Consider the following 24,319-nt stretch of genomic DNA (forward strand, 5'->3'; position numbering starts at 1 on the left):
TGTTATTGAAAGTCTCTCCCTGGAAAGGGATGATTCGTTTCGGGAAACGGGGGAAACTAAACCCGCGATACATTGGACCATTTGGGATCCTTGCCCGAATTGGTCCAGTGGCATATAGGTTGCAGCCACTTGCGGAGCTCAACAACATACACCCCGTGTTCCATGTTTCCAATCTAAAGAAATGCTTATCTGATGAAACTCTAGTTATTCGACTAGAATAAATCGAAATCAATGAGGATCTCATGTTCATCGAAAAACCAGTCGAAATTATGGACATGGAAGTGAAGCGTACTAAACAAAGTCGCATCCCAATTGTAAAAGTTCGCTGGAACGCAAGGCGTGGACCGAAATTTACATGGGAACGCGAAGACCAAAGGAAACAAAAGTACCCTTACTTATTCTCGCATTCTCAGACCTAGTTTCAAAAGAATTTCGGGACGAAATTCCCTCTAACGGGGGGATGATGTCACAACTAGTGAATTTGCTAGGAAATTCTATATTTTTGTAAGCATTGACAAAATCAACAATTGTAATCAAAACTTGAAAGCATGCATGATGTTTATTCAATGACAACAAAATTCCATCAAAAACACTATACAAACACTTCAAATGGTCAACAAAAGATTGGAAACACTACAAATCTCGATTTAAGTCCATTATGGACTAGGATTTCCTTATTGGGCCTAATGGACCAATAAGCTTCCAATTTGACTATTATGGGCTTAGAACCCTTAAATGGGCTCCAAATGGATCCATGTTTATAAAGCCTAACCTTTTGGGCCATCATGGGCCTAAAACGAAATAAATTACCTTAATGAGTCTTATTGGGTCATAACAAATTTAATCAACCCTAATGGGCCATAAACCCGTTCTTTTATGCTAATTGGGCCGTGAACCATCCTTAAGAGCCCAATGGGCCGAAAAATAATATTGGGCCTATGGAAATTCGATCAAAGCCAAGATTTGAGCCCAAAATAATTTTCCTTCATCCCATTTGGCCATTCTCGGCCCAAGCTAAAAAAGAAAGAAATGAATGAATAAATAGAATTATGACACATCATTTTTGCTTATGGGTTAATTAGGGAATTACCCAACAAATAACCATGTACAATCTCATGTATCCATGCATTTCTCTCTTTCTCTCTCTTTTTTTATATTCGGCCGAGAAGATAGAAAACAAACACACACATTCAAAAAAATTTCTCTCAAACACTCACAACAACAACTCATCCTTTTTCTCAAAAAACTTCGAGATCTTGGGCATTTTCAAGTAGGTTCTTCCATCAAAATCATCATCTTTGGTAAGTTGTTGCTTAAATCCATGGCTTAGCTTCTTGATAACTTCAAAAATCTCCTCTTAACTCATGCAAAATTCGTGATCTTGCTTCTTAGAACCCATCTAAGCCAAAGACCTCTCAAGAAGCTTGTTAGGGCCAAAAACAACACCATCTTCTTCCATTTTTCATAAGTGTCATTTTTTGCAAAACAACAAAGATTTGGTTAAAAGATGACATTTTAGGTTTTTACAAGGATAATATGGTATATATCTATATAAAATATGATTTTTATGGAAATAATGTTTCTCAAGGGACCAAAAACATAAAATTTTGCTTATTGGGCTTATATTTGGGCCCCAACGGTTTTTGGGCCCAAATTAGCGAAAAGGATGAAACTTGGGGCTGAAATTGTAAATTTATCAAAGTATAAATAAAAAACGTGAATAAATTAAATTCAGGGGTTGAAAATGACATTTTTTGCTAAATTGGACTAATAATGCAAAGTTTTTAGATTTTGGGCCAAAAGTGTAAATCTTACGTCAAATGGGCCAAAAATGTAATTTTTTAGCAAATAAGGGCTGAAAATGTCAAAAGTTGCATTTTGGGATGAAATTATAATTTAAGATTTTATTTGGGCCGAAAATGCCAAGTTAAATAATCTAATGGACTAAAATATCACGTTTTTATCAAAAAGGACTAAAAGTGTCATTTTGAACCATTAAGGGCTGAAAATGTAAATTTTGTATGAAAAAGGGACTGAAATAGTCAAATAAACATTTTGGGCCAAATATGTAAATTTCTAAACAATTTGATCAAAGATATAAATTTTTACAACATGAAGGTTTTAACATGGTATTTTTATAAAAACTAAGAATATCGTTATAAACCAACATTGAGTATTTTAACATCGAAAGTAAACACTAAGGGTAAACCAAATCCCATACTACAACTTATAACGACAAACAGATAAACGATTCAATGGTTGGGCCCAATATTTCCTATTCGTGCTTATTGGGCATTCGTGACCCAATTATACGATTATTGGGCACAATATAATCAAACCATGTTTATTGGGCCTTGGTGACCCAATTACATGCCCAATGGGCCTTCATCAGCTTAAACATGCTATTGGGCCTTAGTGGCCCATTTGCATTGCTAATATGGCCCTAAACTTTTATCATATGCTCAGTGGGCTATAACGTGTCCGTAGCATACTCGACAGCCTATAATAACATACAAGATTAGTGGGCCACCGTTGTCCTCTTTCGTGTCTGTTAGGCTTATGTCACACCCCAAAACCGGAATGGCGGAAACGTTCGGGGGTGGAGGACGTCATGTACAGTATCACAACAATGCATAGTAGTAAACAAGCAACAACATCATCCATTGCATTAATAATATAATTTAATACAAGTGTGTTCTGTTAAGTTTATAAGACACCAAAAATGTAAATCAAAATAAAAGATGAGTCTTGAACGAGCTCCATCTTCTCAAAACCTGGCATTGGTACCTGTCTACTGATGACCTGAGAATACAAGTTATTTTGAAAGAGTTTATCAGCTTTAAAGCAGGTGAGATCATAAGCATTTTAGTGTCATTGTTTGTATGAAAGTGTTTGTAAGTATGTGATGTATAAGTTTGTAAATGTTTGTAATTGTTTGTAATCTCCTAGAAAACCCTATGTTTTCTACTAAAAGTAGCCTTCTACCAAGGCATCAAATGAAATGTATGTTTGACTCTAGTAAGAGTGTGTATTTTCCCAAATATGACTATCATTAACCAAAAATATAGTTTTTACATTACCGTTCATTGTGTGAAGATCACAAAGTGAATGCAATGGGGAAATAAAATAGTATTGTAGTGTTGTATTAGGTAACTACTGCTGTACTAACTACCTTAATCCAATTGTTAATTAAAGTAACATGTGATATGCCTGTACCATACTACCGACTAAAAACACGACGATGAAAGATGTCGGAAGAAATGACATTTGGCACCCGTAGACTTGCAAGTCCCACTGTAGCGAGCAGCAAGGTGTAGGATAGTCAATCCAGTATAGATCTATACACAAATTCAACGCTCTCCTTCTAGGAGACTCTGGATACAAAACGAGCCATGACAGGTGATGCCATGCTCCGTTACGTGGCTCACATTTCTGTTGTAATGTTCTTGTATATGTAATGTATGTACTAGTATAATGTATGCTCTCTCTGTCTAGCATGTTATGTTTGTTTCTCATCAATATATGTTATGTTTGTTTCTCATCACTGTATGTTATGTTTGTTTCTCATCACTGTATGTTATGTTTGTTTCTCATCACTGTATGTTATGTTTATTTCTCATCATAGTATGCTCTATCTGTATGTTATTGACTCATGTATGAACTGACTCATTGTATGTTTCATTGTTCTAGTAATAGTATTTGTAACTTCCTAAACTATACCTATTATAGTTTACTAGTAATGTTGTTTGTATGAATGAACATGTTTGTATACCTTTGCTACCCAAAGGTATTGAAATGAAAGAAGAAACTTTTGTATCTATATACATATACATAATATATAACTAAGATTCAAACGAACTTCGGACAAACAACCGATACCCTAAGACCACAACCAAACAAGGAACAGGAGGTAGGATGAGTTATCAGTCCTAAGTCCTTTAAATCCAACTTATATAACTATATCTAAATAGATACACATTTGACAAAAATAAGTTTAAAAGAGTTTAATAAAAGTATCTAACATGTAAAAGAGTTTGTAAAACGATTTGAAGTAGTTTGTTTGATAACACAGTTTGAAAAGTAATAAATCCACTTGTTTGGTAGTTATTAATCACATGTGATTGATATAATAACTATAATAGTTCAACTTGTATTCCCCCCCATAAAAGCATTTAAAATCATTTAAAAGGTTGATTAAGGGGTATGAACTCACCTGTAGTGAGTGGTTTGGATGAACGGATGGTATAGGATGCTAAGTGTCAAGTGAAGACTTGAGCACACACTCAGATCCTATTTAACATATAATGACACATAAATGCATCCAAGTAGTCAATTAACAACTAATTAATCAAGTAAAGACACCCTAAAACATGGATAACACTTTGATTTAAGTGCTAGGAGTACCAAAGGGTTGCATCTAATGGGAGTATGGCCTCACATTTGAGTTTATGGCCATAATGGTCATATTACTTGAGTTTACGGCCCATGGTCATTTCCCCATGAGTTTACGGCCGTAAACTCATGGTATTATGTACCATTTTGTGTCTAAAGGTCTTATAAGTCAAGGTTTAGTATCCTATGATCAAGTCCAAGCCTTAGGAAGTAATAGTGGCACAATTGCACCATTTCTTAGAGTTTACGGCCCATGGTCATTTCCCCATGAGTTTACGGCCATAAAATTCATGTGTTCTTGATCTTTTTGATGTTTAAGGTCCTAAACTCTTCAAGGAAGTGATCTAGACTTGTATCCAAGGCTTAGGAAGGGACTAGGGCTCACTATGCCCCCTTTATTAGGGTTTACGGCTCAAGAACATGTCTTGGCCGTAAACACCTTATGAACTTGTGTTTCTTGATGTTTTCTAGTTGAATAAGAAGTGAAACAAGCCTATATCAAGCCAAGGTAAGAGTACTTACAATATAGAGGCTTGTAAGGGGGTTCACGGCCCAAGAACACTAGTGTGTGTTCTTGGTGTTCTTGGTGAAATGAAGAACACTTGAAGATCTAAGAAAATGGAATGATTTCATGGATGAAATCATGTAAGATCACTAGATAATGAAAGATATCTACTAAACAAGGAAGGAAACACTTACAATATTGAAGATCTTGAAGAAAATTCGGATGGTACTTGAGAGAGAATGAGTTTTTGGCTTGAAAATGGTAAAAAGACTAATAAATGGCTAAGTGTCATTTATATACTCTTTAGGGTTTACAGACCTAACTCCATTTTGGGCCGTAAACTCCAAACTCTTGGAGTTTTGGGACTTAAATGTTGCACAATTAACCCTAAAGTATACTTCCTATAATTATCTCTTGAAGTACTAGGCTTTAGAACACTCAAACTGACTCCAAACAGCTTAAAAGTTAGCAGAAACAAATCTGACTTCTATTGAAGTGAATGGTTGTACAAGATAGAAATTTTGAGTTGTCACATCATCCCCCCGTTAGAAGGAATTTCGTCCCGAAATTAGAGTTTAAGAAAATAAGTAGTTACAAATAACTAAGTAAAAAGATGAGGATATTTTAGTTTCATCTGATCCTCTCGCTCCCAAGTGAATTCAGGTCCTCGCTTGGCGTTCCAGCGGACCTTCACTATCGGGATACAACTTTGTTTCGTTTGCTTGACCTCCCGGTCCATGATCTCTACAGGTTCTTCCACGAAGTTGAGGCTCTTGTTGATCTCGATCTCATCGAGTGGGATTACAAGAGTCTCTTCGGACAGACACTTTTTCAAGTTCGAGACGTGGAAAGTAGAATGTACGTTACTGAGCTCGCGAGGTAAGTTAAGTTTGTAAGCTACAGGGCCGATTCTAGTGAGAATCTCGAAAGGCCCTATGTACCTTGGATTTAGCTTTCCACGCTTTCCGAAGCGTATCAAGCCTTTCCAGGGCGAGACCTTCAATAGAACACGGTCGCCCACCTGGAATTCCAACGGTTTCCTTCGTTTATCTGCGTAGCTTTTCTGTCGGTCTCTAGAGACTTTCAATCGTTCACGAATCTGAACGATCTTCTCTGTCGTTTCCTGAATGATATCCGGACTCGTGAGAGTGCTGTCAGGAACTCGTCCTTTAGCTAACTGGGTATCACCCACCTCAGCGCAACACAGAGGGGATCTGCACTTTCGGCCATAGAGGGCCTCGAATGGAGCAGCCTTTATGCTCGTTTGATAACTGTTGTTGTCGGAAAATTCGACAAAGGGTAAATGAGTATCCCATGCTTTCCCAAAGTCGATCACACGGGCTCGCAACATATCTTCCAAGGTTTGGATAGTCCTCTCACTTTGTCCGTCGGTCTGTGGATGGTAGGCTGTACTCATGTCCAGCCTAGTTGCTAGGACTGATAACTTGCCGAGCTCATGCACCTTTCTGATCTTACTTGCCGAGCTCGAAGTTCCAGGACATCGGCTTGGGTTTCAGCAAGTTCTCTCTGCAGAGCTGCATTCTGGTTCTGAGTTCTTGCATGAGCAGACTCCAGCTGGCGGATGTGGACTGCAGGATTTGATGGATAGCCGCTCTACCCTGCTCATCAATACGAGCAACTCTGCGGACTAGAATATGCAAGATTCTGTCCGCTGAGCCTCCCTCGCTCTAGTCATAGAAGCTTCGATCTCCGTTGTAAGGTAACGGTTGACCTTGCTCGTGACTCCATCTGTTCAAGTTTGTTGCCCACAGAGGTGTGGGGCCTTGAAATGATGGACGAGGGTTAAGATTTGGGTTTGGGTTTTGAGCTACTGGGGGTAGGTTGTTGACTTCTGGCTCTGAGTCAGAACCATCAGAAAAGCCTTCAGCTTGGTGATCATCCAAAGGGATTGGGTGATCATCTTCTGGCTCTTCTCCCAGCCATCCTGCTTTTCCGTTGTTGGGATAGTACGGGTCTCCGAGAAGATGGAATCCAGCCATGATATCTACGCGAGAAAAGGGGTAAAGAAATAATTAATAGACGAACTAACTAGATAATTATAAGATGATCTTTATTAGTTACTTCAATACTTGCTTAATGCATACCAGTTATATGAAAGCAAAACAGGATAGAACTTCGAATAAGTGATCCTAACTCCAAATCCACAACCAAACAAGGAACAGGAAGAAAAGCAAAGATCACAGATGCTAAGTCTATGACATCCTAGTCACATATAACTTTAGCGTATCCACTTAGCAATTATTGACCTACTAATAAAAGCCTTTAATTCTCAGATAAGTAATTATAGTAACACAAAATACTCCTATAGTATTTTAAGTTTATGTTCTGTTCTAATGTTTTCATTGTAGTATTGTTGGTAAGTTTTTAGACTTGTTGCAACCTCACAACCACCCTTAGGCACATGCTAGTCACTCCTCGGATAATATAGTTGATCAGGCTATATCTTCCCAGGGTTGACTATATGTCTCTAAGTCTGATTGTGTTGTCCAACAATCGTAATACTTTTGTTCTGTCCTAGTGACACTGATTTTAGTATGAATGCAGGTATGTATACTTGGTTAAATATTTTATTATTTAAAAGCATAAACTCTTGGTCAGAGTATTTTAATCCCGTTGTGTTTATAGTTTGCATATCTTTTATGGGTTGATATACTCGATTCACTATAAACAATGCTCTGATACCAATCTGTCACACCCCAAAACCGAAACGGCGGAAACGTTCAGGGGTGGAGGACGTCATGTACAGTATCACAACAATGCATAGTAGTAAACAAGCAACAACATCATCCATTGCATTAATAATATAATTTAATACAAGTGTGTTCTGTTAAGTTTATAAGACACCAAAAATGTAAATCAAAATAAAAGATGAGTCTTGAACGAGCTACATCTCCTTAAAACCTGGCACCGACACCTGTCTACTGATGACCTGAGAATACAAGTTATTTTGAAAGAGTTTATCAGCTTTAAAGCTGGTGAGATCATAAGCATTTTAGTGTCATTGTTTGTATGAAAGTGTTTGTAAGTATGTGATGTATAAGTTTGTAAATGTTTGTAATTGTTTGTAATCTCCTAGAAAACCTTATGATTTCTACTAAAAGTAGCCTTCTACCAAGGCATCAAATGAAATGTATGTTGACTCTAGTAAGAGTGTGTATTTTCCCAAATATGACTATCATTAACCAAAAATATAGTTTTTACATTACCGTTCATTGTGTGAAGATCACAAAGTGAATGCAATGGGGAAATAAGATAGTACTGTAGTGTTGTATTAGGTAACTACAGCTGTACTAACTACCTTAATCCAATTGTTAATTAAAGTAACATGTGATATGCCTGTACCATACTACCGACTAAAAACACGACGATGAAAGACGTCGGAAGAAATGACATTTGGCACCCGTAGACTTGCAAGTCCCACTGTAGCGAGCAGCAAGGTGTAGGATAGTCAATCCAGTATAGATCTATACACAAATTCAATGCTCTCCTTCTAGGAGACTCTGGATACAAACGAGCCATGACAGGTGATGCCATGCTCCGTTATGTGGCTCACATTTCTGTTGTAATGTTCTTGTATATGTAATGTATGTACTAGTATAATGTATGCTCTCTCTGTCTAACATGTTATGTTTGTTTCTCATCAATGTATGTTATGTTTGTTTCTCATCACTGTATGTTATGTTTGTTTCTCATCACTGTATGTTATGTTTGTTTCTCATCATAGTATGCTCTATCTGTATGTTATTGACTCATGTATGAACTTACTCATTGTATGTTTCATTGTTCTAGTAATAGTATTTGTAACTTCCTAAAATATACCTATTATAGTTTACTAGTAATGTTGTTTGTATGAATGAACATGTTTGTATACCTTTGCTACCCAAAGGTATTGAAATGAAAGAAGAAGCTTTTGTGTGTATATATATATATATATATATATATATATATATATATATATATATATATATATATATATATATATACACACAAAAGCTTCTTCTTTCATTTCAATACCTTTGGGTAGCAAAGGTATACAAACATGTTCATTCATACAAACAACATTACTAGTAAACTATAATAGGTATATTTTAGGACGTTACAAATACTATTACTAGAACAATGAAACATACAATGAGTCAGTTCATACATGAGTCAATAATATATATATATATATATATATATATATATATATGTATATATATATATATATATATATATATATAATATAACTAAGATTCAAACGACCTTTATATATATATATATATATATATATATATATATATATATATATATATATATATATATATATAATATAACTAAGATTCAAACGACCTTCGGACAAACAACCGATACCCTAAGACCACAAACAAACAAGGAACAGGAGGTAGGATGAGTTATCAGTCCTAAGTCCTTTAAATCCCGCTTATATAACTATATCTAAATAGATACACATTTGACAAAAATAAGTTTAAAAGAGTTTAATAAAAGTATTTAACATGTAAAAGAGTTTGTAAAACGATTTGAAGTAGTTTGTTTGATAACACAGTTTGAAAAGTAATAAATCCACTTGTTTGGTAGTTATTAATCACATGCGATTGATATAATAACTATAATAGTTCAACTTGTATTCCCCCCCATAAAAGCATTTAAAATCATTTAAAAGGTTGATTAAGGGGTATGAACTCACCTATAGTGAGTGGTTTGGATGAACGGATGTTATAGGATGCTAAGTGTCAAGTGAAGACTTGAGCACACACACAGATCCTATTTAACATATAATGACACATAAATGCATCCAAGTAGTCAATTAACAACTAATTAATCAAGTAAAGACACCCTAAAACATGGATAACACTTTGATTCAAGTTCTAGGAGTACCAAAGGGTTGCATCTAATGGGAGTATGGCCTCACATTTGAGTTTATGGCCATAATGGTCATATTACTTGAGTTTACGGCCCATGGTCATTTCCCCATGAGTTTACAGCCGTAAACTCATGGTATTATGTACCATTTTGTGTCTAAAGGTCTTATAAGTCAAGGTTTAGTATCCTATGATCAAGTCCAAGCCTTAGGAAGTAATAGTGGCACAATTGCACCACTTCTTAGAGTTTATGGCCCATGGTCATTTCCCCATGAGTTTAGGGCCGTAAACTCCATGTGCTCTTGATCTTTTTGATGTTTAAGGTCCTAAACTCTTCAAGGAAGTGATCTAGACTTGTATCCAAGGCTTAGGAAGGGACTAGGGCTCACTATGCCCCCTTTATTAGGGTTTACGGCTCAAGAACATGTCTTGGCCGTAAACACCTTATAAACTTGTGTTTCTTGATGGTTTCTAGGTGAATAACAAGTGAAACAAGCCTATATCAAGCCAAGGTAAGAGTACTTACAATATAGAGGCTTGTAAGGGGGTTCACGGCCCAAGAACACTAGTGTGTGTTCTTGGTGTTCTTGGTGAAATGAAGAACACTTGAAGATCTAAGAAAATGGAATGATTTCATGGATGAAATCATGTAAGATCACTAGATAATGAAAGATATCTACTAAACAAGGAAGGAAACACTTACAATCTTGAAGATCTTGAAGAAAATTCGGATGGTACTTGAGAGAGAATGAGTTTTTGGCTTGAAAATGGTAAAAAGACTAATAAATGGCTAAGTGTCATTTATATACTCTTTAGGGTTTACGGCCCTAACTCCATTTTGGGCCGTAAACTCCAAACTCTTGGAGTTTTGGGACTTAAATGTTGCACAATTAACCCTAAAGTATACTTCCTATAATTATCTCTTGAAGTACTAGGCTTTAGAACACTCAAACTGACTCCAAACAGCTTAAAAGTTAGCAGAAACAAATCTGACTTCTATTGAAGTGAATGGTTGTACAAGATAGAAATTTTGAGTTGTCACATCATCCCCCCGTTAGAAGGAATTTCGTCCCGAAATTAGAGTTTAAGAAAATAAGTAGTTACAAATAACTAAGTAAAAAGATGAGGATATTTTAGTTTCATCTGATCCTCTCGCTCCCAAGTGAATTCAGGTCCTCGCTTGGCGTTCCAACGGACCTTCACTATCGGGATACAACTTTGTTTCGTTTGCTTGACCTCCCGGTCCATGATCTCTACAGGTTCTTCCACGAAGTTGAGGCTCTTGTTGATCTCGATCTCATCGAGTGGGATTACAAGAGTCTCTTCGGACAGACACTTTTTCAAGTTCGAGACGTGGAAAGTAGAATGTACGTTACTGAGCTCGCGAGGTAAGTTAAGTTTGTAAGCTACAGGGCCGATTCTAGTGAGAATCTCGAAAGGCCCTATGTATCTTGGATTTAGCTTTCCACGCTTTCCGAAGCGTATCAAGCCTTTCTAGGGCGAGACCTTCAATAGAACACGGTCGCCCACCTGGAATTCCAACGGTTTCCTTCGTTTATCTGCGTAGCTTTTCTGTCGGTCTCTAGAGACTTTCAATCGTTCACGAATCTGAACGATCTTCTCTGTCGTTTCCTGAATGACATCCGGACTCGTGAGAGTGCTGTCAGGAACTCGTCCTTTAGCTAACTGGGTATCACCCACCTCAGCGCAACACAGAGGGGATCTGCACTTTCGGCCATAGAGGGCCTCGAATGGAGCAGCCTTTATGCTCGTGTGATAACTGTTGTTGTAGGAAAATTCGACAAAGGGTAAATGAGTATCCCATGCTTTCCCAAAGTCGATCACACGGGCTCGCAACATATCTTCCAAGGTTTGGATAGTCCTCTCACTTTGTCCGTCGGTCTGTGGATGGTAGGCTGTACTCATGTCCAGCCTAGTTCTTAGGGAACTTTGTAGCGACTGCCAGAACCTCGAAGTGAATCTACTATCTCTGTCCGAAATAATGGATATGGGAACACCGTGCAGTCGTACAATCTCCCGTGGGCTCAATCATGTATGCTATGACTTGTACTCGCCCTGATGTGTCCTTTGCTCTGAGCATGGTCAGTAGATATCAAGGGAACCCTGGCAAGGCTCACTGGACTGCGGTAAAGAACATTCTCAAGTATTTGCAAAGGAATAAGGACTGGGTCCTTACCCTTGGTGGTAGTGATGACTTGAGAGTGGTAGGGTATAACGATGCTAGCTTTCAGACTGATAGGGATAATTTCTGCCCTTAGTCAGGCTGGGTCTTTATCCTAAATGGAGGAGCAATTACTTGGAAAAGTTCCAAGCAGGAGACGGTAGCTGATTCAACTTGCAAATCAGAGTATATAACAGCAAGCGAGGCAGCAAAGGAGGCAATATGGCTAAAGAACTTTATTGGAGACCTTGGAGTTGTACCAGCTATAAAAGAGCCAATGGAAATTTTCTGTGACAACGAAAGTGCGGTTGCCTTAGCTAAGGAACCAAGGGATCACGGGAGATCCAGACACATTGACAGAAAATACCATTTCATTAGACATCGAATAGAAGAAGGACTCCTCGTGTCAAAGAGGGTATCATCAGATGAGAACACAGCAGATCCCCTCACGAAGGGACTGAGTAGGGTTAAGCATTTACAACATGCAAGGCGCATCGGGCTGAAGGATGATATTAGTTTTAATAATTAGATATGCTTTGAAAATTGTAAAATGTAATTGACATTTGATAATTAAATAAAAGTTGTTGTTTATATATGAGTAAAGTGTTACTATCTTATGTTAATCGTTTACTATTGTTTCAATTTTGCATGTTTTGACTTCCAGAATAATTATATTATTCAAACTCTCCACAGTCAGTCATACTTTGGAAGTAGGTATTGAATTAAGACTGTCATGAATTGGGTTTGTAGATTGTCTAAGGTGTATTAGACATAGCAATGGTTGCTGCAACATTCATGAGTGCTCATAAGTTCTGAGTATTGGACTCAACCCACGCTCACTTGTATCACTTCATGGAATTTATCTCGAGTGATCGTGAGACGGTAATATCATATAAATCTTCAAACCTAGAGATATGAGTTGTTGACTATGAGTTGGTTATACATTGATTGTACGAAAATGCATTGGTAACTCGATGTTATAAAATGTGCTTTTGTGCATAATTCAATAAGTAGTCAGTACAAGCATATGAGTCGAAGTTTATCTGTTCCTTCTAGGATTAAAAGCGATATCTGGGACCCTCGATGATTTTGTTTTGACCTATGTACCGGGCCCGGTCAGAACATAATTGATGTGTTCAATTTAGTTCTATGTCAAACAGATCAGAGATCGAGAAACAAATGCTGGACAATAAGTAAGACCATGTTCCATGTATTTGTCCGGCTGATATCTTGAGAGCAGAGGATTATATGATCACTTATCTTAAATGGCGTATGACCATCATCATCTTAGTTCCAAGAGACTTTGAAAGAGCTACGATTGCTAGTCGGATTCTGAAGTCATATCTGCAACTATAGTTATTAGACTTATCCAAGTGGGAGATAGTTGGATATAGTGTCTAAGTCCATAACTATATTTGGTATGTACTTGACCCGACCCGGCATGGTCCATTTGGGTTGCATGGCATTGAAATACTTGGATAAACCAAAATGAGAGAAAGGACACTTAAGGTTTATTAATATATTATAAGTACTAAAATATTAATAATATTATTTAATTAGTATTGATCAAAGAATTAATCTGGAATTAATTAAGTGATCAAAAAGAGACTAATTAAATATATGAGGTTGATTGTGTAAATAATCTATTCTTGTATAACGGGCTAATGATCCATGGTTTGTATGGGTTGGGTTAAAACCCATAAGGTGCTCCATGGATAGTCCATGGAGGTTACAAACCCATGGATCATGGAATATGGAAAGCCATGACAATTAGGGTTTACATGGTGTAACCCTACTTGTGCCACAACTATATAAAGAACGCTATGCAAGCAAAATGGGACTACTACAAGCAAGTAAGAGGGATAGCCGATTTTTGAGTATAGTGAACTTCTCTCAAGGTTATTCCAAGTATTGTGGTGTTGTGTGAAGCATTTGAGGCATCACATTTGGGGTGCTAGGCTCACAAAGTCATCAAGGAATCCAAGCTACTAAAAGGTATGTTATTCTACTTGAGTTTTGTATTACAAGTTCCCCATAACATGCTAGTTAGGAAGTAAACATTGGAAAATCAAATTTGCATGTATTTTAGAGAAAACATAGATCCAAGGTTTCTAGGGTTGCATGTACACCATAAGAGTGTTAGAATGCTCAAAACCCAACATAAACACCTATCATAAGGGACGTAGACTAAGGATCATCATCAGGATGGACACTACTTCTAAGGGGATTCCTCAGCAATAAATGTTCATAAGGCAACCATGAGGGGGATGGAGTACACCAGTGAACACATCGTTCACAAACACCTACAGATTGCGAGCCTGCTAGTGTTCCACTGGACTGTTTAGAAGAGTCTGTGGTCGTCATGCATACTCCGCTAGATGACAAAATCAACAACAACAACATTGAGGCCTCTCATCATTTTATCACACATCGTCTATTACATCTACCCATGTTTTATCCCAACATTTTTGTAGATATAAAATACATATACAGTTTAAATCATTTAAAACATGTATAAAAATCTTTCATCAGCATAGACATCAAGCATTCATACAATCTGCACACATAGCACGTAGTTTATATTAAATACTTCATATCTATGTGTAAGATGAAAGTGACTATGCACTCACCTGAAAAGGTGGTGACTCGGTATTCGGACAACACTTCGTTATGTCAAAACAATTTCCCTCAGACAAAACCTAGTAACATTACCACTAGGATTTAGTCTGACATTCACCGAGACTAATTAATAGTCTAGCTATTATTACTATTATATAAGCATTAAACAATACTCTTCACCCACTATGTACAGACAGGGGCCATACATAAAACACCGGAGGGCAGGACCATTTTGGCATATAGCACTTCTGAAATCCAACAACCCTATGCGGCCCTTTAAACCAGATTCCTCGTACCGCGAGTGGTTAAAAAGATATTATAACGACTCTTATATAACTCATAATAATAGCCTAAATAATTATTATAAAGTCCTAATAACGTTACTATAATTAAATAAAAGCTATATTAAAAATAGCGTAGGCGTAGCTCACTTACAACGGGTTTTATCGAAAATCGGGCTTCGCTTAGAGCAGCGTTTCCGAACCGAAAGATCCTTTTTCTCGGGACTCCGGGAGCCTCGGGGCTTCCTTCGGGTGCTAGGGGGTTTACCTAGGCTTAGGGGGGTGGAGGGGGGGGGGGGAGGGGGTTAGGGGTTAGTGAGAGAAAGTAGAGAGAAGGAATAAGGATTTAGTGCATGAAACTCGGCAGCCCTCGCAAGGTATTTATAGGTGCCAGCCTCGGACTATGCTGGGTGTAGCCCTCGGTTACGCGTGGCGTAACTCGGATAAGGGCGACGGGTGGCACGACTTCGGTGGGGCGACGTGGTCGCTTCTAGACCGAGGAAGGCAGCGGGCGTACGCGGCGCATTCCGAGCTTCGTACGCGGGGCATACCGAAGGCGACGTGTCACGATCCGAAGCGGGTACTCTGATCAGCAACGGACGGCTGGGATTCGGCCACGTCATCGTTCTTGCAACAGGCTTCGCAAATTCACATTCCGACTTCAAAAATTCGTATCTTTCGCATACGAGCTCCATTTTCGATGTTCTTTATATCCACGTGTAGGCGGGAACGTAATCTACAACTTTCATTTAAACTCCGTCGGCTAATTTCGAATTTATTTTAAAAGTTATATTTTTAACAGGCTGGGACATGATTGGTCCATTAAAAATTCATAAAATCTTCATCCGACGTCTGTTTTCGTCTGTCTTTTTATCGTTACGCTACTATTAACGAGATCTTCGATTCTTGTTTAGGTTGTGTCGGCTAAAAAGCCGCTCGATCTAATATTCGAACTTCAGGCTGTATACTGCTAAGCCGAAACTTCGAAAAATCATAACTTCCTCATACGAAGTCATATTTGGGCGTTCTTTTTATGGACGCTCTCGGTTTAACGTATACTACAACTTTTGTTTAGATCACTAAGGCCAGAAGTCGCTCTATCGTAAATTCACTATTTACACTTCCCGGTGTCGTGCCGGTATTGCCGTAAAACTTCAACGGGTCATTACTTCTTCGTTATAACTCGGATTTCGGCGTTCTTTATATATCCGGAATCCTTGTTTCGACCATCACAAATTTGTGTAAAGATATCGGGTTTATTCAAAACTTTAATTTTGACGCTTATTTTTATTATATCTTTATAAACAAATAAATAAGCACGTAATTCACATAATACTCAATTATTTCATCTTTATTACTTCAAAAGAGTTACAATAGTTGACCTAGACTATTACATCATCTACTAATGCTTAGCCCCAAAACACGGGCGTTACAATTCTCTCCCTCTTAGGATGATTCCGTCCCGGAATCATGCATCATCAACCAGATGTGGGTAGCAACTAATCATGTCACTCTCTGTTTCCCAACTGAGATTCGGCCCATTTGAATGTTTCCAACAGACTAGCACTAAGTCGACCATCTTGCGTCGTAACTTCTTAGTCTTACGGTCAACAATTGCCTCGGGCTCTTCAATCAGCCTCTTATTCTCATCCATTCTTAACTCTGAGATTGGAATTATGTCGGGAACTTCTCCCGTGAACTTCCGCAAATAACACACATGGAAGGTGTTATGAATTCCATCAAGTTCTTCGGGTAATTCGAGCTTGTATGCTTGGTTCCCAATCTTCTGAAGAACTTTAAACAATCCAATAAACCTTGGACTTAGGTTTCCTCGTTCGTCGAATCTTATAAGTCCCTTCCACGGTGAGACTTTAAGAAAAACCGAATCCCCAACTTCAAAGGTCATCCTATTTTCTTGTCAGCAAAGCTCTTCTGACTATCCTGAGCTGCTAACATTCTTTCCCTAATCACCTTCAGCTTCTCAGCAGTCTCATGGACTATCTCGGGGCCTATAAACTGCTTTTCTCCAGCCTCAAGCCAACAAGAAGGTGTACGACACTTTTTGTCCGTACAAAGCTTGATAGGGTGCCATCTTTATGCTCGAGTGGAAACTGTTGTTGTAGGAAAATTCTACCAAAGATAAGTGCTCATCCTAGTTACCTTAGAACTCGAGGGTACATGCTCTCAGCATATCTTCCAGTGTTTGAATCGTTCTTTCGCTTTGACCATCAGTGTGCGGATGGTAAGCTGTACTCAAACACAATTTTGTACCCAATTCCTCTTGTAGACTTCTCCAAAACCTCGACGTGAAACGACTATCACGATCTGATATAATCGTTAGCGGAACACCATGAAGTCTTACCACTTCCTTCAAGTACGCATTTGCAAGCTTATCCATAGACCACCTCTCGTTGGCTGCTATGAAGTGTGCACTCTTGGTGAAACGATCCACGACTACCCAAATCATGTCGCGACCGTTCTTCGTCCTGGGTAGTTTAGTCACAAAATCCATGGTGATGTCTTCCCATTTACCCATGGGTACAGGTAAAGGCTCTAAACTCCCATACGGTTTCTGATGTTGTGCCTTAACTCTTGCACAAGTTACACACTCGGCCACATACTTTGCAACATCAAGCTTCATCGTCGGCCACCAGTAGTAGGGTTTTAGGTCCCTATACATTTTTGTGTTGCCGGGATGAATTGAGTACATGGTCTTGAGCGCTTCTTCCATCAGAAGATCTCTTATTCCTCCCGTCTTAGGTACCCAAATCCGATCGTGGAATACCTTCAGTCCTTGACTGTTTGTACCGAACACTAACGTTTTGCCCAAACGTTCTTCCTTTCGGTCATCCTTCTCTGAAGCTTCTTCTTGAGCTTTCCTGATACTTTCCACAATCGTCGAGACAACTTCTATTCTTAACGCTCTTGGCCTTTTTCTTTCAAGATTGACTTTTCGACTTAGAGCATCGGCGACGATATTCGCTTTACCGGGGTGGTAAAGTATCTCACAGTCGTAGTCCTTGAGTAATTCCATCCAGCGTCGTTGCCTCATATTCATTTCCTTCTGATTAAAGAGATACTGGAGACTCTTATGATCAGTGAAAAGTTTGCACTTCGTGCCATAGAGGTAATGCCTCCATATCTTCAAGGCAAAAACTACCGCTGCCAAATCCAGATCATGAGTGGGGTAGTTCTTTTCATGCTCCTTCAATTGTCGAGATGCATATGCTATCACTTTTCTCTTTAGGTCAGAACACAATCCAACCCGACTCCAGATGCGTCACTATAGACCGCGAAGTCTTTAACTCCATCGAGTAGAGAAAGAATCGGTGCTTCACATAATTTCTTCTTTAGCTTCTCGAATGCTTCTTCGTGCTTCTCACTCCATGTATAAGTACCTCCTTTGTGGGTCAAAGCTGTCAATGGAGCAGCTATCGAAGAAAAGCCTTGGATAAACCTTCGATAATATCTGGCTAGTCCCAAAAAGCTTCGAATTTTCGTGGGACTTTTCGGTCGTTCCCACTTCATCACAGCTTCGATCTTTGATGGGTCAACCATTATCCCTTCTTGGTTAACCACATGACCCAAGAATTGGACTTTCTTGATCCAAAAATCACATTTGGAGAACTTTGCATACAGCTTCTCGTTCTTCAATACTTTTAACACTTTCCGCAAGTGTCTACCATGCTCCTTTTGACTTTTCGAGTAAATCAGAATGTCATATATGAACACTATCACATATTTATCGAGGAATGGTTTACAAACCCTGTTCATCAAATCCCTGAACGCTGTTGGAGCATTGGTTAGTCCAAATGACATAACCAAGAACTCGTAGTGTCCATATCATTTCTGAATGCAGTCTTCTCAATATGCTGCTCTCTTACCTTTAGCTGATGATATCCTGACCTGAGATCGATCTTTGAGATAGCTCGAACCTTGCAGCTGATCGAATAGTTCATCAATCCTTGGCAATGGGTACTTGTTCTTCACTGTTGCCTTGTTCAGCTCTCGGTAGTCTATACACATTCTCATGCTTCCGTCTTTCTTCTTCACGAATAGCATCAGAGCTCCCCAGGGTGATGAACTAGGTCAAATGAAACTATTGTCCAACAACTCCTGAAGTTGCGTCATAAGCTCCTTCATCTTTGTCGGTGCTAATCGGTACGGTGCCTTTGCTATCGGTGTTGTTCCTGGTAACAAGTCTATTCTGAACTCTACTTGTCTATCAGGTGGTAATCCAGGAAGATCTTCGGGAAAGACCTCCGGATAATCACACACCACCGGTATATTCTGCACCTCCTTCTTTTCCTTCTTAGCATCCATAACAAATGACAAGTACGATGCACATCCCTTGGACAAAAATTTCCTGGCTTTCATCAGGGAGATGATTCCAGAATTTACTCTGTGTTTGTCCCCGTACACCATAAATGACTCTTTTCCGGGTGGGTTCACCCTTACTATCTTCTTCCTGCAAAGAATCTCAGCATCATTGGCGCTAAGCCAATCCATTCCCAAAATGATGTCAAAACCGTTCAACTCTATGGGCAACAACTCTTCGTGGAATTCATTTCTATTTAGGCCGATGACGATGTTCCTAATACGATCACTAACATGTACGAACTTGCCACTGGCAACTTCTACAATCAGGGCATTATCAAGTTTTTCTACGGGCAATGCTAGTTTCCCACCAAACTTATGTGACACAAAGGAGTAGTTTGCTCCGGAATCAAATAGTATATTGGCAGGAAAACCATTTACAAGAAAGGTACCTGAAGCGACATCTGCTGCCTCCTTTGCAGCCTCGAGCATCATCTGGAAGGATCTTGCCTTCGGCTTTGGTGGAATGTTGGGTCTTCCTGCCTCCTTCTTCCTCGGGCAGTCCCTCGAAATGTGCCCTTCCTCATTACACTCATAATAGACCTTCTTAGTGAACGTGAACTCTTTGGCATAGTGCCCGGGCTTTCCACACTTGAAACAGGTGACCCTTCTGTCACATTTTCCTTGGTGCTTCTTCTTGCATTTGTCGCACCATTTTGCTTCGGCTCCTCCTCCTCTCGAACCAGGCTTCGAGAATTTACTCTTCTTGCTGGACCTCAAGGATCCATCAAATTTCCTTTTCTCACCAACCTCAGCCATCTCCAGACCCCTTTTCCTTCTGTTGGGTCTCCACATTCTTAGCTGCTCGAATCGTTGATTTCAGAGTGGTTGCCATCTTGACCGTCGGGCTAAAGTCGGCTGGCAGACCATTTGTGGACCTCCCAATTTCGGAGAGTTCGGTTGGCACCAGGTATGGAAATAACTTCATCTTCTCAATGAATGCAATAGCATAGTAGTTAATGCTCATCCTCCCCTTCTTCAGGTTTTGGAACTCATTGTTCAAATCAACCAGATCTATCTCTGAACAGTACTGCATCTTCAGTTGTTCCAAGAACTCATCCGATGACATCTTCAGGGCTTCTTCTCGCGGCATTGTATCCGCCAATAGCTTCCACCAGCTCAAGACTCCATTTTTCAGTTGTCTTACTGCGAAGACGGTCTTCTGTTTCTCGCTACAGCTGCAGCTCTCGAACACCATCTCCACTTCGGAGATCCAGTCCATAATCTCAACAGGTTTTGGGCTTCCTGAAAGACTTGGTGGCTTGGCACCCAAGAAATTCTTATACATCCGCCCATCCTTGTCGTTTCCCCTCTTCGGGTCATTCCTTCATTCTCCTTGAGTCCCAACTTGACTCACATGGAGGCTATAGTTCCCTTCCTCCGATTTCTCGGGAATCAGCGGCTTGCTCAATGGGCATGGTAGGTTTGTCCCTATTTTCGTGCAACATCTGCCTCATTTCATCCCTTTGTTCTGCTAACATAGCCCGAATCATGGCTTGTACTCTAGCCATGGTGATTGGCTCGGGTGCAACTTCTACTACAACAGGTATTTGCTGAATCACTGGGGGTTGATTCCTATTTCCATTCGCATTCCCAGCTCCACTGCGGGTTCATGCCATTTTGATCTATACACCGAATAAGGTGAATTTAGATCTTTATTTAGGATAGATGTTTAAATCATCCTTATTGCTCCGAAATTTTTAAATGCTAGTCCTAATATCGTAGTCGTGCGTTTAGAATCCTGAACACATAAGGTTTCCAGATCCGGTCGGCAACAGACCATAGATCCGAACAAATAACAGCATATAAGGCATAAATCATTTAGTACATAAAGCATATTAGACATACTTTCCTAAATAAGCTAGTGCTCACATGTGACAACCCGAAATTTCTATTCTGTACAACCTCTCACTTCAATAAGAGTCAGAACAGATCTGCTAACTTTCAGGCTTTTTGGATTAACTTTTAGTGTTATAAAGTTAGTACTTCAGGAGATAACAGGAGAGAGGATGCCCTAGGGTTATTGTGCAACAATAATGTCCCAAAACTCTAAGAGTTTGGAGTTTACGGCCTAAACAAATGTGTTTACGGCCGTAAACCCTAAAAGGGGGTATAAATATGACACTTAGTCATATTTTACCACTTTTCACATTTTCAAGATCCAAATCTCAATTCTCTCTCAAGTATCATCCAACAATTCTTCAAGATCTTCAACTTGTAAGTGTTTCTAGCCCTAATAAGTTGATATCTACCCTAATCTAGTGATCTAACATGATTCCATCCGTGAAATCATTCCAAATGTGTAGATCTTCAAGTTTCACAAAGAACACCAAGAACACACACTAGTGTTCTTGGACTTTTAGCACCTTTTCAAGCTTCTACCTAGTAAGTACTCCTACCCTAGTGTATTGTAAAGCTTGTTACACTTCTAAACATCAAGAAAACACCCAAGAAACACAAGATCAAGGTGTTTACGGTACAAGATGTTCTTGGACCGTAAACCCTAAAAAGGGTGCCAAAGTGTGCCCTAGTCCCTTCTAAGCCTTCGAAACTAGCCTAGATCCCTTCCTTGATGAGCTTAATACTTGAAAACATCAAAAGACCATAAACCATAAGGGTTTATGGCCGTAAACCCAAGAGGAAATGGTCCAAGGACCGTAAACTCCCCAAAGGAGTGAAATGGTGCCCAAATCTCTTCCAAAGGCTTAACCATGAAGTAAGAATGCTTCTAATGGCTTGTAGAGCTTCAAAACAACACATGGTCGAAGTACCATGAGTTTACGGCCGTAAACTCATGGGTTTACGACCGTAAACTCAAGGAGTTATGGTCACAAAACCGTAAACTCCAAGGGAGTTTACTCTTGAACCCCAAACTCAATAGCAAGGTCCTACCACCCTTAGATGCAATCCTTATGACTTATAGCACTTAAATCAAGTGTTTTACATGTCTTATGATGTCTTAAACTTGGATAATTAGTTGTTTTATGACTAACTGGATACATATATGTGATTATATGTTAACTAGGATCATTGTGTGTGTACAAGTCTTCACTTGACACTTAGGATCCTACATCATTCAGTTCATCCACAACCACCCACTACAGGTGACGTCATACCCCTTAATCAATCTTTTAAATGATTTTAAATGCTTTTATGGGGGGGGGGGATACAAGTAGAAAACATGAAGTTATAGAATCAGTCACATGTGATTTATAACTGTGTTTTCAACCAACTGGTTTCACATACTTCAAAATGTGATAAATGCAATGGTTTTCAGTTCTGTTATACTTTGTCATCAAATGAATTACTTTTGAAATGTTTTATAAAATGACATCAAGTCATTATTATTTAATGTTCAAAACTCTTAAATGCTTTACAAAACCTCTTTCAACTTATTGTTAAAAACCATATCTATACACTTATGTTTCATGTATATATGTATTGATATGAGAGTTTTCATTCTTCATTCAGTTCCAACACTCTTGGGTAGCAAGGGTGTATAAACCTACTTGGACATTCAATCTACATTCCAGTAAACTATTATAGGTATAGTTTAGGGGATACAAAATACTATTCCTATCACAAGGAATTACACCAAAGTCAGTTCATTCATGAGTCTATACTAAATGCTATATGAAGAGATTCTATTACTTGTTATACAGAGAGAAATACTATATACTATACGGAGTGATATACTATATGATGAGATACTATTACATATTATATGAGTAGATACTATTATATATGTACGGGACTAACCATTCTACACCCAGCTGTTAGCTACAGAGGGAAAATGCACATCGACGGATGTCTACGGTTAATACTATTCGGCAGTTACTATGTCGTGTTTATCCTAGTACCAAAGGATAATACTTAAATGATTACATAATTTCCCTTTTACTTTTATTTTGTGACACATTCACATAAACGATGAGGTAGACTATATATTTATAATAATAGTCGCATATGGGAAAAACTTTCATTGATATAGAAATGCAACTTCAAAGCATTCGGGTCTTGGTAGAAGACTGCCTTTTATACTAGTAGGAAATATGGGATTTTCTAGGGTTTTCACACTTATACGAAATGTTTCATTTAACATTTACCAGTCTTTCTTAACAGCTTTTCAGATCAAAGACACTAAAATACTTATGAATTCACCAGGTTTATGCTGATCTACACTTTCAAAATAACTTGTATTCTCAGGTCACCAGTAGGCAGGTACGATGACCAGGTTTGAGAAGACGGAGCACAGTACAAGACTCGTCTTTCATTTTGATTACATATTTTGGTGTCTTATTACTATGAAAGAACACTCATGTATTAAAACTTTACTTTTAATGCAATGGATGATGTTGTTGCTTGTTTACTACTTTACACTGTTATGATACTTCACATGACGTCCTCCACCCCTGAACGTTTCCGCCGTTCTTGGTTTTGGGGTGTGACAGATTGGTATCAGAGCTTTGTTTATAGTGAATTGAGTATATCAACCCATAAAAGATATACTAACTATAAATACAATGGGATTAAAATACTCTGACCAAGAGTATATACTTTTAAATAATAAAATATTTAATTAAGTATACGTGCCTGCATTCATACTAAAAACAGTGTCACAATGACAAGAACAAAAGTATTACGATTGTTCAATATCACAAGTAAGCTCGGGGATGTATGGTCAGTCCTGGGAGTGGCATAGCCTGATCAACTATGCTGGTCCGAGGAGTGATTAGCATATGCCCAAGAATGGTTGTGATGTGGCAACAAGTCTAAAAACTTACCAACACTACCACAATGAAATACTATGGGGGTATTTAGTATTATTATAATTGCTTATTTGCGAATTAAAAAGGTCTTTATCAATAGGTCAATAGTTGCAAGGTGGATACATTAAGATTATATGTATCTAGGACGTCATAGACTTAGAATCTGTGAATCTTTGCTTTACTTCCTGTCCTTGTTTGGTTGTGGGCTTAGAGTTAGGGTCACTTATTCGAAGGTCTATCCTGTCCTGAATACATATAACTAGTATGCACTAAACAAGTATTGAAGTAACTGATAAAGATCATCTCATAAT

This window comes from Lactuca virosa, chromosome 5, assembly GCF_052849685.1.
Source record: "Lactuca virosa cultivar CGN04683 chromosome 5, Lactuca_virosa_CGN04683_v6, whole genome shotgun sequence".
Classification (NCBI taxonomy): Eukaryota; Viridiplantae; Streptophyta; class Magnoliopsida; order Asterales; family Asteraceae; genus Lactuca; species Lactuca virosa.